Source organism: Ambystoma mexicanum, chromosome 7q, assembly GCF_040938575.1.
Source record: "Ambystoma mexicanum isolate Mex_15411 chromosome 7q, UKY_AmexF1_1, whole genome shotgun sequence".
Lineage (NCBI taxonomy): Eukaryota > Metazoa > Chordata > Amphibia > Caudata > Ambystomatidae > Ambystoma > Ambystoma mexicanum.
In genome coordinates, this window is record NC_090941.1 from 519,477,491 (window position 1) to 519,496,732 (window position 19,242).

At 45.5% G+C, this 19,242-nt stretch overlaps 1 protein-coding gene across 1 annotated transcript in view; it reads left to right on the forward strand.

The window, feature by feature from the left end:
- The first annotated feature begins 648 nt into the window (after positions 1-648).
- LCP1 (lymphocyte cytosolic protein 1) overlaps positions 649-19,242 on the forward strand; it is a 343,090-nt gene continuing 324,496 nt past the window's right edge. Inside the window, exon 1 of the mRNA XM_069639280.1 lies at positions 649-811. The gene's annotated coding sequence lies outside the window, so the exon portion shown is untranslated. The remainder of the gene's footprint in view (positions 812-19,242) is intronic.

Here is a 19,242-nt window from a genome sequence, read left to right on the forward strand (position 1 = left end):
TATATTTGACATATATTTGCCAGTTACCCAACAGTGGCAGCCCAGGCACCTTTTAGTGGGTACTATTTTTACCCATATTATCCACACCTGAGATGTGGCGATGATATGCGATTCAAGCAAAATGGTACATCTCTCAGAATAGTCTCTGGCCTCTTTCTTCATTAGTACAGACTACAACAGCTCCAGACATTTGATCTTCAAACAACCTGGAGGTTGTACAGTGCTACATTGGGAGACGGTATTTCCTTGATATAGACTGCACTGCACAGAGTCTGACGCAATAGGGGTTGGTGTATCGCTGTAGTTGAGGCAACAGGCATGGTGCATTCATGCACTCCTTGAGCAGTGCAGTAGATTTAGATACCACATACAAAAATGCTGAAGTTCCACAGAGTGACGCAGCCTGTCAATGGCTCTGTTAAACTCTGTTAAAACATAACTGCGAGAGCGCTGACGCGTTAATAGCGTCAAGGATGCCCAGCAAGGTAGCATTAGCAGCTTTGTGCTTCAAGGTTTTGGTGAAGCGCCTGAGGAAGTACTAGCCACAGCCCGTCACTTTTCACTGTGACCTGTTCCACGTGCAATAGGGTGGTGGAAGTAGGCGGGGTCTAAGAAACGAGTATATTGAAACAGAATGCCCTTATAAAGACAAAATCTTTTCCCTCTCTAGGGGAGGCTGTGTCACTTGTGCCACTTCCTTCTTGGTTCCTTACACAGGAGGTAGTAGACTCAGAGAGCTCAGCAGTGAGCCGCCCGTCCAAGACGCAAACAGGCCTCCCCGCTGCCGCCTCCTGCTTCCCGCTGCATTAAGGTACTTCACATTTCATCAACTCCTCTTTGATGTTGTTGACGCTTCCATGGGCCATGTATTGCCGGTAGCACCTGCAGCTCGTGCTGGCGCCGTCCATTTTGTGAGATAACAGAAAGCTGTAGCAGTTGAACGTGCAGGAAGCTGTGGTGAGCCAGTGCAGCGGCAGGGAGTGAGTAACCATGCGGTTAGTTATATTGGGCAGTGAGCTGCTCATTGCAGATGTCGGTAAACTCGTGCTATTTCTTTTGTGATATCTGCCAAACTGTGTGTGTGTGTGTGTGTTTTTTTTTTTTTAAATTCTGGGGGTTCTCCAGTGGTTTCTTTGTGTGTCTGTGATACATCTACACCGGCGTGAGTGGGTCATAAAAGGTCCTGGGCTCGGCACCGAACAAATGTGGCCCAAGCTGTTGAGTCATTTCTGGGGGCACGTGCTTTCTTTTGGGGCACGTCAGACATGTTTAAAGCACTTATATTAAGCAAATCTGCCACCTGCACAGTGCACTGCCATTAATGCGGCCCAAAATGACCCAGAACTGTCGAGGTTGGAATGTTAGGCCGCCGGGGCCGGCCCTTGGGGCATTGCCCTGTGTGCCAGTCCAAACCGGGACTTCACTGTATAGCATTCGACGACTCGAAGGCTGGTGTACCGGTCATCTTGGTATGAGGCACTCCCTGAAAAGTAAATGCATCTTCTGTGGAAAAGAGAGAGTTTTCAGTCTGTCACTCTTTAATTATGGCATTTTGATGCTGCCATTTTCCCTTTCTCTTGAAACATGAAGTTTAAAAAAGAACAATCCCGCAGTAAAAGGCACAATCCCATGTCTTAATGTGATTGCCGCAAAGTTTAAACATTTCCGGGGTACGTAGTGCATGTCCACCTGTTTTGCAGATAAACGGATTGGTATGTCTGGTTTAGCCCCACCCCTTCCTTCCAAAGCCATAAATGCACACATTGATCACTGAGTCTGTAGCTAATATTCACCGGTTTTGCATTTCTCACATATGCACAGGTATGAGTTACCTTAACCTGGGCATTTGTGTGTCATTTTAATGTAAATTCTGATATGGGGGTTGAGCACACATGCAGGTCACAGCCAATGCCTGCTTCCTTACGATTATTAAGCACATTTGCCCAATTTCACACAAAAATCAGATTTGCAGCCGCGACTTGCATCCCAAGCAAGGTGCTGCTGTGACCACATACATGTTTTGCATGAGCAGGGTCCACAAAGAATCACAAATGCGGCCCTCTCGTTTAAACTTCGTTTGCCACAAGTTCTGTCTGCAAATGGTCCTGATTCATGAAAAGCAGACCAAAAAACCCCACCAAGGGTAAAGTGAAGAAAATAAAACAATATCTTTTCTTTTGAAGTGCCTGTCATATTTGGTGGAAAGTTAACTACTTTCTGGGTCACACATGTAAAACGTGAAACGTATTCCTGCGCGTTTGCCTGTATTCGAAATCGGATTAAAGCTGGGGTGGATAGAGGGCAACTTGCCGAGGATCAGGTTTTTAGTGCATCGGGTCACTGCCCCAGACACTCCCCCGTGTCAGGCACTGGGAACCCCTGAGCCACCCAGTGGGCTCACTTTGCAGGGCTTGTGGCCAAACCAACGAGTCTTTTGCCCATGAGTCCTGCCATCGACTCCCTAAAGGGATGTCTAGTGGCTAGTGGTCCAGTTGCCCCCTACCTTGGAATGTGGGTGTTGTCTACAGCCACCACCAGTCCCCCTAAGGCCATGGCGTGGATTTCGGCCACACCAGAGGTCTCTTGGCTCACCCATAATGACCAGTGGCATTAGCCAGTCGCTCACTTGCCTCCTACATGTGGGAATGGCTTTCAGCCATGCCCAGACAACCCTCGCTTAAAGGCGTGACAACGGTCATGGCCTTTGCCCTTGGCTACTGGTCGCTGTACTTCCCAGAGGCCCAGGGATTGGGCAATTGGGTCCTGGCCAGTGGCTTTGCCCTGAGCCCGCCCTATCCCAGCAGAGTGGCCACTGTGGCCATGGAAGGACAGGAAACCCGAGACATGGCGTTTGATGCTCCCTTGAGGATCTTTAATGGAAGTTGCTAGAAGAACGGCTGGCTGCACCACGTGCTGTCTATTACTGTCCCGTTGCATTGTCCATTGCCCCATCATATCTGGACGCTGGTTTCTGTGATCTGGCCTCAGCCGTGCCTTATAGCCCCTGACACCCAAAAACACACACTTCATTCTGTTCTAGTTACAGAACCTCATGTTCGAAACAGGGTCAGACTGGGGCATACAATTGCCTCAGGCACCAAATAAAAAGTGGCCCACAGTTGCAAATGGCAATTCATTCCTTTTGTGAAAGACTGTTTGAGTAGTAGCTGAGTGGGAGGTTTTTGATAAAATGTGATGCAAATTGTGCAATTTAAAGAATATTTATTCAGTAGCAATGTTCAAAACTAGTAGCCGCATGGTGAAGTAACTCGTCAAACACTGGCCAAAAAAGTGTCTCACTTTGACCAAAAACAAACCGGTCCCACACTATCATTTTGCGTTTTGGGTTCGGGCATTGCCCTATTGCCATATAGGCCAGTCTGAACCTGGTTCGAATTGCTACTACTACGATCAATGTTCTCTGCAAAGTGTTCTGCTGTTTCCTGTAGCTAAGGGGTGGACTGGGAACCAGAGATGACCTGGCAAAGGGTTTTCAAAATGGCATCATATTATAGCGTGCGAGCAAACGTAGCAAGCAAGCCCAACCTAGCTAAATGGAGTGTGGGGAATTCTCTGGCCAAGAACATTTGGAAGCTCATTTGTCCATATTTAGGGATATACAAGTAGTTAAAACAACAAAAAATACTGACATAAAACATTTGTTTACAGTGCGGAATAACCTACTAAAAGCTTTAGGATTATGTGGGGCGAGTAGCAGCGAATGAGAGGTGTCCCCATATCCACCCCCCAAGGAACCAGATCCCACCTTTAGAGACCTCTCACTTGGTGGAGCAATCTCCATTGGCCATTGGGTGTGATTTTGGCAGGGGCCTGTAGGATTTTCCCTTCAGGCCCGTCCACCACTGCTTGTAGCTAGGTCCACTTTAATAAACACATCGCATTATTTAAAAAAAATATAAAAATTGGAATTGATGTGTTGGAACATATGAATCAGAGGTTAAACACTTTGATCAAACATTTTAACAAAAATCTCCTGATTGCATGTTTAGACTTCTCCAACTACTCCAGTGAGTGACCAACATGGCCTGATCAATATACACTTGGAGTCAAGATGCAATACTGTAAGTGGCTGTGCTCAATGGGCCCGATTCTCAACTGGTGTTAATACAGAAAAGGTTGTTAAAAGCATTAACGACCTTTTCGGTACTTAAGACCTATTCTGAAGGTGGCACATTCTTCTGAAGTCGGTAGGAATGCGCCACTTTCGGAATACATGTGGCGGTTGCTAGATTGGGTTGGAAACCAACCTAGCAACCGCCACATTCGTTGCCTGCCACTTTAGACTGGTATTCTTGTGGCACTCCTCCGGTTTCATATGTGCGTTAAAGTTGCGCACACATACAGTACCATTTTGGTATCGTTATTCTGGAGGAGTGCCACAAGAAGCCTTGCTGCAGTGTTATGAAAGTGTTCATATACACCACGTGGGTGTATATGAACACTTTCATATACACCAAAGTAAGCAGCTTCAATGTTGTATCCTGCAACGTTGAAGCTGCTTACTTTGCTGTATATGGAAGTGTTCATATACGCCACTGTTCTCGGCAGCAGTTTTCCAAAATAACGAATATGTTATTTAAAAAAATGGCTGCCGAGATTATAGGATTGCGCCCGTTAAGCCAAAAACAGGCGCATTGCTGAAGGTGCACTGTCGTGCACTATGGGGACGCCCAGGTCCAGTTGAGAATAGTGGTGGAGCCTGGGTGTCCTGATTTGGCGCAGTGAATCGTGCTCTTTAGCAATTCCAGTTTTCCATAAGCACAAAATTCCACCATACACATACCAGCCTAATATACACGCCACACAAACGATCACAAATAAACATTGTCGCCTCCCTGGTATCCCCCTCACTCACCACGCCCATTCCTGATACTGACCCCTCATTTTTAACTAGAACTAGTCCAGAACTACCCTGGCTGCCACATTGGCTCCCTGCATACGCTCACCAATCTCACTTATTTCTCTCCCCTGATCAGACCCTCCAGCTTATTGCGATTTTGCGATCCCGCAAAATGCCGCGAAAACGGCCGTTTTGCGCAAAATGCCGCAAAAATGGCCGTTTTGTGCAAAAACAGCATCTTTTAAAAAAAAAAAAATTATTTTTTTTTTTTTATTTTTTTTTTTAAAGTAATCTGCAAAAATTACTGTTTTGAAAAAAAGAATCCTCAGGGTGCCAGGTGCTCAACTTTTTTTTTTTGTTTTTATTTACACAAGAAATGAAATCACTTGCGCCCCAAAAATTGCAGCCCAATCCACAAGGGACACATGAATGGGCACATTTTATATGCGCGCCCATTCAGATGGCCTTTTTCACCTCCTTGATCAAATAAAGTGGCGTTTCTGTCAATTTAAAAGCACATCCCTCATTTCCAAGCAAGATGCACTTTTAAATGTGCAGAAATTGTAGGCAACCCTACGCGCACGGGATGTGGGGCTGCCACTGCATGACAGGGTCTTTCCTGACCCTGTCATGCATTTCTTTTAAGGTATGAACCGCTGCTGAGTCGCTTGCATTTCTGTTCCTCAAACAGGATAAAAATGCATTTTTTGGGTCACATTTTACAGCGGCAGGCACCTAGAGTGCCTGTCCCTGTGAAAGGCGCTGGGAGCTTGCAGAACACTGTCGGGAGAGCGATTCTATTCAAAGTACTCCCCATTTTGATGACAAAAATCTATCGAATGTTACAATTTGACCAATTACGTGCAGTACTATTCGATCGATTTTTATAAATACTGAACATGTGTTGCGGGGGTGTCACCCGCTCCCCTTGTTTAGTATTTTTGGTCTAGGGTGGTTGCAGAAGTGTTTTCCCCTTTTTCCTCAAAATTGGAGGCGGGGACAGAAAAAAAAGGAAAATAACGAAAAAAGGACCCTGCAGAGTCGGATCCGACCCGCGTTAGAGGGACGGATCCGACCCGCGTTAGAGGGACGGATCTGGCACCGCAGGGTTACAGGGGAAGCTGCAGCGACCAAGCGGTTAAGTAGGGGAGGGGGTCGGGTGGTGGTGAAAGGTACATTTTGGGTTGTTTGGCTGAAGTGCAAATCAATTTGCAGCAAAATTGACTACGGTCAATTCCGCCGCAAATAATTACACTTCGGTCAAACAACCCAGAACACCTTTCAAGGCAGCTGCCAGCGCACAATTTGCGCTACAGCTCAAGCCTGTGGAAATGCGCCGGTCACCTTTGAGAATAAGGTGACCTGCTCATTTCCAAAAATGGGTTGTCTAAAAATAGCATATCCTCCGTTCTTTTTTTAAATGCCCCCTCATTTGAGGAACTGGGACAAAATCTACATTTAAAAAAAAATAATAAAAATGGTTACACTATGAGAGAGAGGGAGAGTGATGGGTGAGATGTGAAGTGATGGGCAAGAAAGCAGAGGAAGAGCAGTGGGTCAGAGGAGGAAGTGCTGCACAAGAGAGCAGAGGAAGCAGTGATGCGGTGGGCCAGAAATCTGAGAGCGAGCAGAGGTACAGAAAGTAGAGGAAGCGGTTGGCCAGAAAGAGGCAGTGAGCTGCAGATTGGGAAAAAGGATGAGGGAAGAATGTGATAGAATGGGAGAAAAGATGCAAGATGCAGAAGCAGCACAAAAGAATGAAGGACTGTATATTGAGGGAGGAATTGTAGAGTGTAAGGTGTGAGTTGGGAGTATGATTTGGAGTGTGGCAGGGGCTGGGCAGTGCAGATTGTGACTTGACAGTGTGACATAGCACGTGAGTATTTGTATGACAGAGTGAGAGGTTAAGGAATGTAAGTTATGATGGAGAGTTGGTGAGATGTTTGTGGGTGTTTGGGGGATTGGAGAACATAGAAGGGGAATATTTTCAGCATTATAATTGATAATGATCAATTTAGTTAATACTATTAAATAGGCATGAACATTAAACCAGAAATGTAGCCAAATCAAACACTGTTCTGCCAAGCCAGAGACATCTGGGACTCTTCCTATTAAATTAATACAAAAGACACATAATAATGATACCCTGGCTCTCTTCTAGCCTTGCACTCTACCTATTTCCTGCAATGTGGCAATCTTACACCCTCCAGTTAATACAAAATGTCCCGCAAAAATGCCGCAATAAATAAAGGTTTGTGCCGCAAAATTTGCCATTTCATGCCGCAAAATTTGCCATTTCATGCCGCAAAATCCTGGAAGGTCTGCCTGATGCACCCGTGTGGACCATGCCAACTCACTTCCCCAACGGTTTGTTTCGCTTTGTCAAACATTTTTCTTGATCAAACAACTTTGTTAAATTCTGCCATCATGTACGTTCCTCACCTTCATTGCATTCGCTGACAAGGCACGCATCCTCCCTTTTTTTGCGACCTGTGGTTTCCTGATGTGACAACATGTTTGCAAATGTCCCTCTCGCTCCTGGTGACACAGAGCAAAGTGTAAGTGGCCTGGAATGCATGACTTCCTCTCTGTGAACGGCGACCACCTTCTGATGGTGCTCAGTGGCGTGTCCAAGGAGTTGCCTGGGGTGACATGTTCTATCCCTGGAATCTGATTGGCCACTCCAGGTGCCACCCCACTAGCCTAAACTATGATCATTATGTGTATGTGCGCTCATACACCCCTGCATAAGTCAGTGCCCCACTTGGGCCACCCCAGTCAAAAGAGTCTGGACGCGCCCCTGTTGGTGCTGTCAACCGCTCAACCGTTTGTGACAGGATGTGATGTCTCAAAGCATCTGTACATTGGCAGGGCAATCTCAGTAGGGGGGTGCACCCCATCTATTTGGGTATACATTAAAACATTTTCGTGATGTAGGAACAAGGGGCGAGGGAGGCGTGCCAGTGCTCTATGCCACATGGAACTGTACGCTCGAAGGAAGAATCAAAGCATTCTCTCATAGACATGCACAGAAAAGTGCACAACACCACATTTTTGAGCTTCTCTTGTGGCTGGCCATGTCACTTTTGAACACTGTGAACAGCTACTTTGTAGGTGCAAAGCTCTCTAATTGGTTCAGCTCTGGCTTGGCGCACGGAAAGTAGTTTAGTAGAACATCCGGGCTGTTTCCTCTGAAGAACACAAGTGTATCCCTCTTTCCCCTGCTGCGCACAGATTAAGAGTCATACACATCTCAGATGTCTCTCCAAAGAACAGTAACTTCAAAGCCAGGAGCAACATTTCAAGTCTTCCACTTCAGTTTTCTAAGATTCAGCCGGACCATGAATTCAGCCTCAGCAAACTCTTCCCAGTGAGGTGTTCAAATTCATAGTTTGGTCCTTAGGTCCTTAAAACAAAGTAACAATTCTTCTGCATCTGCATCACACACTTTCCAGCTAACCCAGCAGCACATCTAACAGGGACGCCATTTAGGGGTCGCCAGAGGTCGCAGTACTGGTCTCCCTTGCGACCTCTAAAAAAAAAGATGTTGTTGTTGTTGTAATGCAAGCTTCTGCTGGGCTGTGGCCAGCATCATGCGGCTCTTTACTTCTGGAGAGGCTAGCTTTCTTGTTCAGGCCCCTTAAAAAAAGAAGACAAATAAAAACAGGGGCGCCACAGGTGTAACATATTGAGCAGTGACCTTAAATAAGAAAGAATACGATGCGCCTTTCTGGAATTCTATACAATAATTACTGGACTCATTAAAGGTTTATTTCAGGAACACTTCAGGGGGTGAGTCACTGATTTAGTCTGTTCTTAAACGCCTCAACTCAGCCTTCGTCCTTCTGAGGTCAATAAATGAGTACCAACACAGGTTGGGTGATATTGGGTGTATATTTTTTCTATATAAAGCGCTTAAGCGTAAGTGCTATATAATAACACATCATTATCATTTGGTCATGGACGTCTGCTTGCATTCACAGTAATTTGGTAATATGGGCCTATACACACTGATCTTAATGATGCATATGGCGAGCCATTCTTGTATGAAATGTACATCACATTATAGTGATATCATAACCATATTTTTCGTAGTGTACACATAGTGGAAGTATGTGATGCTACTTCCTTTTTTGTCAGTGGGTGAAAGGTCGTGTTCCATCGCTTCCCGCGATATCACTTCGGGGTGGGGTCAAATGACATCACTTCCTGTGATGTCATCAGGGGGTCAAGCGTCATGTGATGTCACTCCCGCTACCCCTGGCATTTTGGTGAAATGAAGTCCCTGACATCTAACCACCACTCGCATTATAGTTCCACAGTGAAGCAGAACATTTGACCGGAGATGTTGGGACGATGGCTGTTTCGGGGCAGTACCTTTCGGCGCATTTAACCTTTTGGCACACCCTGTCGGCCACAGCCAACAGGGACCTACAAGGGCCGTATGTTCCCTTAAATATATTGTCATCCTGAACACTAACTCTAGTGGCTAGGATTGCAGTATATTTAAGGAATGCACGACACCCTCAGCAACGGGAACTCCACTCACGTTTGCTGCGCACCCAGTGCACACATAGGTTGCATGCCATGACATGCGAGACACAGCAACCTATGTGTGAATGGGGTTTCAGTTAGAATACGGTTCTATTTGTTGAGAGTGCCGTGCATTCACAATCACCACATTTAGGGCCCGATCCATGGAATATCTGCCCGGTTCAAAGTGAATTTGCACTGCTGAAATGTGACTGCACTGCCGACACAAACCCTGATTCATGGAATCATGCAGTCATTTTGTACTGCAAAAATGACCATGCGCTGATTTTGCCCAGATTCTTCACTGCAAAAATACACTTTGCATGGTTCCATGAATCAGGGTTTGTGTCGGCAGCGCAAAGTCACCTTTCAGCAGTGCAAATTCACTTTAAACCGGCAAACGTTCCATGAATCATCGGGCCCTTAGTGTTCAGATAACAATATCTTGACAGAGGCTGCCAAAAGGGTAACAGCGCCAAAGATGCTGCCCTGAAACAGCCAGCGCCCAAAATCTGCGTCGAAAGAAGGCGCAGCACTCCGCAGAGCATCATTTGGAGAAAAATAAGTGCCAGGGCCTGAATCTTTTCTAGCGCACGTGTGCCACGCTGGGGAGGCAGTTCACGGCCCACTACTGCCCCCACTCATTGCTGCTTCCTACTGTGTCAACATAGTTGGGGTTGCAGCAGCAACTCCCAGGGCTCATTTGAGGGTTGGAGGGTGATGGGTGTGTGGGTGTGTGAGATGGAAATTCATCTCCGGTTCCGGATGCACCTCAAGACCTTCCTTTTTGCTTCTGCCTTTGCCCCCCTTCTCCCCTGTAGATCTGTTTCTTCTCTTGGCATTGTGCACCTGGCCGCCCTCTGTCATTCAGGGCCAGGTACCTGCTCATCCTGCCACCCTCCTGCACTGCCTCCACGCCACCCCCTGCACTAGGGATCTGTATCTGTACCCATACCGTCCCCCTCCCACTTTTCTTCTGCTTTTAACAGATATGCCTTATCTGACTACCTTTCACCTGCCACTTGCTGGCTGCACTACCACTGTTTATCGCCCTTATTTATTTATTTTATTTAATATTTATTCTGTTCTCTCCTCTGTTCCGCACTTTACACTCCCCCCCTTCCATGCAGTTTCCCCCTTTTCCCTTTTCCATGCACTTGCGCTTTCTTAATGTCACTGGGCCTAGATCATCACTGTTTTCTTTTTTTTTTGTTCTCCCTTGTTCCCCTCCCTTTTTGCTTGGTCACGCTTTGAAACACTTGTGTATGAGTGCGATATAAATTAAATATTTCATTTTATGGCAGCTCTGTGATTTACAAATGGCAATACAAATAACATAACATAGTATTTGTGTCTTGAAATGTGTCACCAAATGTTTAAGATCTTCTTTAAACACATCATCATCATCACAAGTTTCCCCTGATTCTACACGTGGTAAGTGGGAACATTTTGACCATCCATTCAGAGAAAACAGAACAAAAGTACTTTCTTCCTCTGGTAAATTGATGGACAAATGCAGACAAAATCATCCTTAACTGATGAATTTGCTTCAAACACTTAAGCAAGATCTGTTTCTATTGGTTGGCACTGAGCACAGGCACTTCTCCTTGGCAGTGGCCTTTTTCTTGTCCATCCCTCCCCTCTCCCCCCACCCCTCATGTCTCTCTTAGCTGGTGTCTGTGCTGTGCTGTTAGTGTCCTCTCTTTGCCGTGTGTGCCTCTTGCCCACTTATGGAGCTGGCAGTTGTGCGGCATGGATAAATCATGTGTCAGTATGTGTTAAAGGCTTAGTGAGACTCAAGACCTGCGTATTGGTGCACCCCATGCTGGTTTCATACCAGAAAAAAGGGGGAAGTGCCCAGCCTAACAAGGCCCTGCAAATTCCCACAGAGTGCCCCCACCTGTAGGGGCACAGAATACCAACCTTATACTGACACTCGCATATATGCCTGCCCGCTGAGTTCATGATCTGCACCTGGTACCTGGTACCATGGCTGCCTTGCTACTGCCTGTGCTACACGTACAGTGCAGCAAGTTATTACAGTAGTGGAGAAGCATCAAGGTCATGCAGGCAGGCTGGCTAGAGCAGTGTGCTCACACAACCAGCACACGCACGCAGTGCCGGCACCATTTGGATCATTGTTATTCATGAAGCTGGAAAACTAGCATAGACTCAATGGCATGACTCACACTGTTGTTGCTTGTTGTGTGACTAAGACTGACAATTAAAAAAGTTTCCAAAACAGTGCATCATAATTGAAATGAGTCAGAGACAGTAAGTGCCGGCGCTCAGAAATAAGTCCTGGGCTTGGCCCTGTTAAACACCCCACAAATTAAGCTCTGGCGTTCCATACCATACTCACTGCTCCGCTGTTGGTTCTGTCACGAGGGTAACAGGGACCAATAACCAAGGCCAAAATGGAAATTCAAGTAAATCTAGCTCTCTTTATCTCGGGAATATAACCTATTTTGTCCACATTATGTCCAAAATAGCTTACTAGCCACTATAAATGAAACATAGGACCACACAAGTCTGGGTTTAAAGAGGGTCCCTCACCCTTAGTGGCCTGCTCATGAAGGGGTTCCATGCACCCTTCTTCTATGTGTTTTTGGGGGATATTCTCTCCTCTGAATTTTCAGTCTGCGATATAAAGGGGCTCCTGTACCCGTCCTCTCTAATCTTCCCTTCTTATCTTTAACTTTTTTTTCTTTTTCAACAAAGATGAGAAAGAAAAGAAAAGGTCAGAAAATAAAAACAGAGTGAGAGGCATAAAAGAAATGACTTCACCCAATTATATTGACAAGCGGACAAGCGAAGTAAGATGTCCATGCAGACACTTCTCTGAAGTTACAAGCATACAAATAATGTTTTCTTACCTCCAGAAATCGGAGCATATCTACTTTTAAACACAGTGCACTTGTTTATATGTATTAGCACATTTGGACAACCAGGAGATTTTGAAATAAAAGAGACAGTGAATGGACTACACCGCCAGTAACTATGACTGTACAGAACAACCCTATTTACACTCTGTCCCCTGCATGTTATCACCACTAGTATCAACGGATGTTCCTCTGCCCTCTTTTTCTTACCTTCCAGCACCAAAAAATGTTGCCCATCACTAAATGGCCAGCAATGGATCAAGATTCTGGAATGGGGGACGGAGATAATTTTCAAAACTCTTTCCTCCAGATGAAACATAAGTGAACAACTCAAGTTCTGAAACATTCAAAATGTTGCAAATGTCACAAAGTGTATGCAGACTTTGTGGGCAGACGCACCATGACCAGGATTGCAGCTTGTGTCTGTTCATTCACTCATGCACACAGCAAAATATGCCTCCCCCAAGAGAAGATCAAACATTCTTCTCACCTCCAGTAAAGCTGTTGTTTCCCCGTCAGTTTATCCACTGAGCTGTTGTCCCCCCTCAACGGAGACCCTGCTATACTTCTGCTTAGCCTTGGGGCAGAGGCGTTATCCCTCCTGCTTCTATGGAGTACCGATATTCTCCTCCATATCCCCTCTTCTTCATCATCATTTAACTGTGTTGGTCGTGTCATAATGTCTGCTATCTCCTTAAGGCGTCTTTCTCTGCTTTTCTCCCTTTCCCGTTCTTGTCTTCTATCCCTTTCTTCTTCGTCTCTACGCCGATGCTCATTGATAAGCCTTTCCATTTCTAAACTTCTTTTCTCTTTCTTCAACTGCAATTGTCTCTCTGTACCCTCTTTTGCCTTTCTCTTCATTGTTTCCTCTACCTCGTTCCATTTCTTCCTTTCTCTGTCCTCCCTTTCCTTCTCTTCTGCTTTATCCTTTTCCTTTCTAAGTCGCTCCTGTTCCTCTCTCTTCCCTCTCTCTTCTTTCTACGTCCACCATTATCTCTGACCATTCTCTATCTTCTTCTCCCTTCTGTGAACTTCCTCTTCTACGCTTGTATGCTTGCTTGTGTTCTTTCCGTCTAATTTGAGCAATATCTGTACTCCTACCCACTCGTTTGAAGGCACAACCACTTCGTTATTCCCACTGCTTTCTGATGCCCCTACATCGCTCTTCATCAATTTTGCTTGCAGTTCGCTGCACTCCTTGCGCTCATCGCCTATAGTGTCTATTCTCTTGCTCGCTTGCTTCACACTGCTAAGTATGTCCTTGTGGCTGTACACGGGTTGTGCATACACAGGATTGGTATGCCCTGCTGCTGCTTTTAGTTCCTTCAAGTGGTAAAATCCCTGCCTTTCTGTTGTGGGGGTTTACGGTGTGAGGACGTGGAGGAGGAGCCATGGGTGCTTCACCCCCTGTATCGTGCTGGCTCATCAGCCACTCTTTCTGGGGTGGGTCCTCTTCCCTGTCCTCAAAAAGTTTCCAAAGCTCCAAAATGGCTAACTGCTTACTCAATTTCTTTCCTTTGTTTGCGGCATTTAAATACGTGGTCATACGTTGCAGCACACATTTGGAAAGACTGGCCTCTCTGGGCCATGGCGATGCCATTTTGCCCTCTGTTTCTCGAATCCATTCAGCGCTACACTTGCGTATTTTGTATTGATACCGTGCAAGGGACTTGCACAAGTTTTGAAGGGGTGTGTCCCCCATGGTGGCACATGACTTTCTGACTGCAGATAGTTACTTGACCTCAAATTGGATTTATTTTTTACACAGTTTTACACAACACCATTTCATACATTTATCGATTGCCATCAATGTTCAGTCGGCTCTCTCAAAGCCACAATAAACTTCCTCAGGACTTCCAACATCCTTTCTAGCTCACCATCATCAACACGAGCATACTCTGTGAACCGCCCACACTGTGCTCTCCGGCCTTAAAGGCCAACCTACAATTCGTTCATGTACTCATCGAGCCTCGCCTGAAAGGGTATAGTCCTTCAAAACACAAAATAGATAAAATAAAATAAACAACCCACACAAACAACATAACATATATACAGCCTTCTTCCTGCCTTCAACCAGGGATTTCCAACAAATACGTGGCTCTTTTTCTATACCGTGGCATAGGATAACATCTCTGTGAGATGAACTAAGAAACCACCTTCCACAACTTAAGGGAGCTATGCCACCACCTAGACACAGGATTGCCACATGGAAATCTTCTGTAACTAAGCTCTCTTGTAGTCTTTTTAGTCTTTTCTTTGTGTTTCATCCATAAACCAAGCTCAGCGCCTAAAATGCAGGTTTCCTTTCTCTTTTCTTTGTTTCTTTTTGCCACAACAACACAAAACAATCAACAAACAGCAAATGAACAACAACTTTTGCTTCCCAATGTTTGCGGTATGGCTGAGTCTATACTTACACTCTGTTGATCTGCTGAAGCCCTCGGACACCACTTTTCCCTCTAATCTGCCACTCTGCCGTCCAGTCTGCTTGGCATCCCACGGGGAGCCGGCAGGAATTTCTCCAAGGCAGCTCCTGATGACCTCTCAAACATCCTCACATGGTCTTTTTTGGTCCGTTCCTCGCAGGTCACGACACAGTTCTTGAGGCACACATCGGGACACGGTGGTCTTACTGCCGAGGGGTCTTAGCAACCATCTACTCGTTAACACCTCTAAAGGCGGCCAGGGGACTATTAGCAGCCTCCCGATTTACAGGCAGGAGGAACTGGGCCCTGGAAATCCCCTGCACCAAGAATGGGAGACCCAGCCATAGAGCAAAGTTCAACCGTCTTTATTACGCATTCAAATAACAGGGATTGCAGCATGAGCAACATAACATTCTCCACGCTCACTCTCAGTATCTAGGCAGTTTTCAGCTGGTTTTGTTCACTAATTTCAGCTGGTTTTGTTCACTAATGACATCACAAAAGCAGGTACATCCCAAAAACCTAACGTGGATCGCGATAGGTTAGTAAGGTGAGTTACATAAATCTTTCTATAGGTGTTAGTGCACCCATTGGGTAACCATATATGGGCCCGCCTGCTGAGACCACCTCCAACAAGTATCAAATACAAATATATGGGTTAGTGAAAGGTGGTGGCCTGTGCAACATTGTATAAACTCATTGGAATAGGTGAATAGGGATTGGTCAGACAGGGTCTTCTCAGCCTTGGGGCTTTGAACAGGTACCACGCCAAGTGCAACACTCAAGGTAGTGGAAACCCCTCAGAAGATACTGCATGCTGCCAATAAGTTACGTTCCCCGATCTCCTGTGCCATGAGACAGAACATTTGTCTTTAAACCTGTGCTACATTTGTATCTCCCTGTATTCGGTCTGGTGGGAACAGCAGTCTCTACCTAGCTCGAATGAGGAGGCATTGTCCACCATGTTCAGGTCATGTGTGTAAGGACCACAAAATGGCTATATTCTGTCTGTAATTATGAGGACTTTCTGCTTTGGCTTCTTGCAGGTCTCCTATCGTCTCTGCTTATCTGGGAACATTCCTTCCCTCTGTGTCCTGGGCTATCGGTGCACAGAAACTGTGCTGGAAGCCTGCTTTGTTAGCTTCAGCTGGATCAGTCCATCAGCTTTCTCTCTGTCTCGAATATTCAAAGCCTCTACCATTCACTCCAATGTGCCTATATATTTAAGCCTTGCATATGTCATAACTTCTGCGCCCTGATACCTCTGGGTCTGGTGTGCATTACAAATGAATAAACTAAACCAAACTAAACTAAACTAAACTAAACTAAACTATATTGTCCATATTTATTTGCTTGGCTGCCCCTGTAAGTTGCATTGAGCTTCAGCAAGCTGTTCATATGTATTCTTATGCATTTTGCGTTTTTCTGCTTAGCGAAAAAGTGTGTGTGTCAGTCCTCTTTGTGAGCCATAAGCATTTGCTTCTTGTCTATCAGCTATAAACTAAAATGTCTGCATAACTTTGTGCAGGAATGCATATGTGCTTCATTTCTAACGCATCGATGTCAGTTGTGATGCCATCGGCTCCATGCGACTGCAGCCAGTCAACTTGCTCCATAGAATGTAGACTCGTCTTTTCTGTGACATTGTCACGAGATGGTCTAAATGGCTGTCTGAGTGAATAGCGTCTTTCACCTGCGATACATCATCGATGAAGCGTAGGAGGGGGTCACAAGCGCGGTACATCTCTTGTTTCTCTGCCGACGGGCTGAGAGCGGAATAGGCACAACAAGGCTAATGTTCAGTTCCCCCTCTCCATGCCCTTTTTTAAACACATATTAAAATAATTAGAGAGCTATAAAACTGGGAAAACCTTAAGTTGACAAAACAGAAAGATATAATATAAATATATATATAAATATAATGAGTGGATGTCAAGGACTGTTGCTTCCATCTGTCAATCTGGGAGGGCCACAGACATTCCACGGGTTTGTCATTGGGACCCAGTATTGCCAGAACACGAACTGGCCATTCCATTTTAAAGTACATTTTTAAAATTAATTTCTCGTTACTGCCGGCAGCTCACACATGATACATATGATACATACCCCTGCCTCAACCATTGAGCAATGAGAGATTCTTGACATGAGCTGTCTGCCTCCAGCCTCCGGCCAGCTCTGGACACTATTCACACATTAGGACATTGAGCCGAACACACCAAATCATATTTCACGGCATCTGCAGCCCAATGGGCACCAATCTGGCGCTCCAAACGTTCCTGTTTTCCTTGCAGTGGCGGGGTGGCCTACAGGTGTGTCTGCACATTTCCTGGCAGGAATCTGCACCAGTTGCCTCTTATGTGTGGGTCATCTGCATTTTTGACATTGACGCATGGTGCATTGACAATGATTATGTCAAAAAATCAACAACTCTGTGTGCCATAATGCGACTGGGATTTGCAATATTCTGTTTGTTTCTTGAAAATGGGAGACCAGTGGCTCTGACACTCCCCCCAAATGTGGAAGCACGTGCGCTGGGGTGATGGGCATTTAGTGTGGGAGGGTAGAAGGAGGTGGCCAGAGGCCGAGAGCCGGGGCTCTATTGAGAACTCCCGCCATGATAATCCTTGCAAGGAAGAGTTATTGCAATCTCTATTTCAGCTGACCTGTTAGAGAAGGATGCTTAAGATGCTTAAGAGGCGAGCTAGTTCAGTGCACGGGTGGAGGTTTCTGTGAAATGAAATATAATCCTAAAGTCTAATGCAGTTACTAGTATTAGACAATGAGTTATTTCTATGCTTCTGGTTAATTTGTGAAAACAGTCATGCAAGACCCTTCTACAAAGGGAATACATGAATATATTGCTTACGTAGCTCATTTTTGGCAATTGGTGCTGCTTAGCAAGAGAATAAGGCAACCTCTAGACAAAATAAAAGCTGTCCACAAGAAGGATACATGAAACTAGCTTGTTTATTGTGTCTACCACCCCACCCCCCCCCCCACAGTTGACTTTGGGTATGCCAGAGAGCAAGTCCATCATAAACTAACTTGTAACATGCAAACAGGGTTGAGTGCTTGGTTGAGGGGGACCATTGGTTCCTGGCCGTGGGACCAGCACAGTACAGAACTATGCAGGGCAGTATGGCATTAGCTCAGTCTCTGCTGCCGGAGACACATCACCCTGACAATGAGGACACCCTGTTTTGGGGGACTTCCATTAGCTGAGACAGTGATGAGCGGCTGTTCTAGAGGGACTGTGTTTTGCAGCAGCAAAGGAAAATGTAAATAAAAATACAAAGTTGCACTAAAAGCCAATGAAATGTTCACAGGGCGTTCCCTTTGTTACCGAAAGAGCAAGCTCTACACTTACCATCTTAGATTTGCAGAAAGGAGAACTCTTAGTTACTGCCTGGTGCTGTAGGCTCCCCCATGTGAGATGGGATTTCAAGGCACGGAAAGAATGGTCAGTAGGGTACTTTAGTCTAGCAAAACCTAAAATGGAGGATTCCTTTTTTGTGTTAATGTTAATGTTAAAGGATATTTGTACTGCACACTATCACCACCAGAGTGGTCCCCTGGCGCTCTGGGGGCTCTGAAAAGAAAGGGACGGGTGGGGGGTAGGGGGCAGTTAGTGGGAATAAGCTGGAAAACTGCAAGAGAGCAGTGATGTGCTGTTGGCAGGCCCATCCCGGTTTACACTGTTGGCTGGGCTTGGGGTGCTTACCGGTAGGCAGCCATCGTTTACTGTTGTGCGAGTCTATGTGTGGTTTGTTTTGTTGTTGCAGTGTAGTGAAGTTTGTGCTGATTGTTGCGTTCATAGGCTTGTAGTTGTGTTTGGTTAGAGTTTGAGAGGTGTAGGCAGGCAGAGTGTTGAAAATTGTTAGTGGATTGGTTAATATAGGCAATTATACCAATAAAAGACACAAACACACGTGATCTAGGAAAAAAGGGCATGTTGTGTTAAGTATTTACCAATGAAATGATTCAATGTACGTATGATCGCCGTCTTTGTTATTGAAATAAGTTGTTTATACAAAATAGGACTGGGATAGGTTGCATTGTCTGCCATTTCCAACAGAGGAACTCAAGGTACCTTTGGATGCTGGTAAATAAAGAATATTATTGCATAATCCGAAGCGTTGTGACATTACATAATTTCATTTTATACTCATCATAGTAAAACATTGTTTCCTTTCCTCCCTCGATCTTCAAGACACCTATACATTCTGGTTCTGAAAATGCACATATTTAACTATGGGCCTCATTACGAGGTTGGAAGTAGTCATGGCGCTATTAGCGCCATGACTATCTCCAATACCGGTACTGTTTCCGGTCCCGTTCAATGGGGATTTACCTGTCCATTCCGACCTTTGCGGGACCGGTAAATCCCCATTGAAAAAGCCATTTCCGATTCCCATTTCAGCCCCCATAGGGCTCAATTGGAAGGGGGAAGGTGCTAATAACGGTACCGCAAATTGCGGTACAGTTATTAGCTCTGAAGTCCCTTAACGGGTCCCTTCCATAACGCCTGGTAAAACCAGGC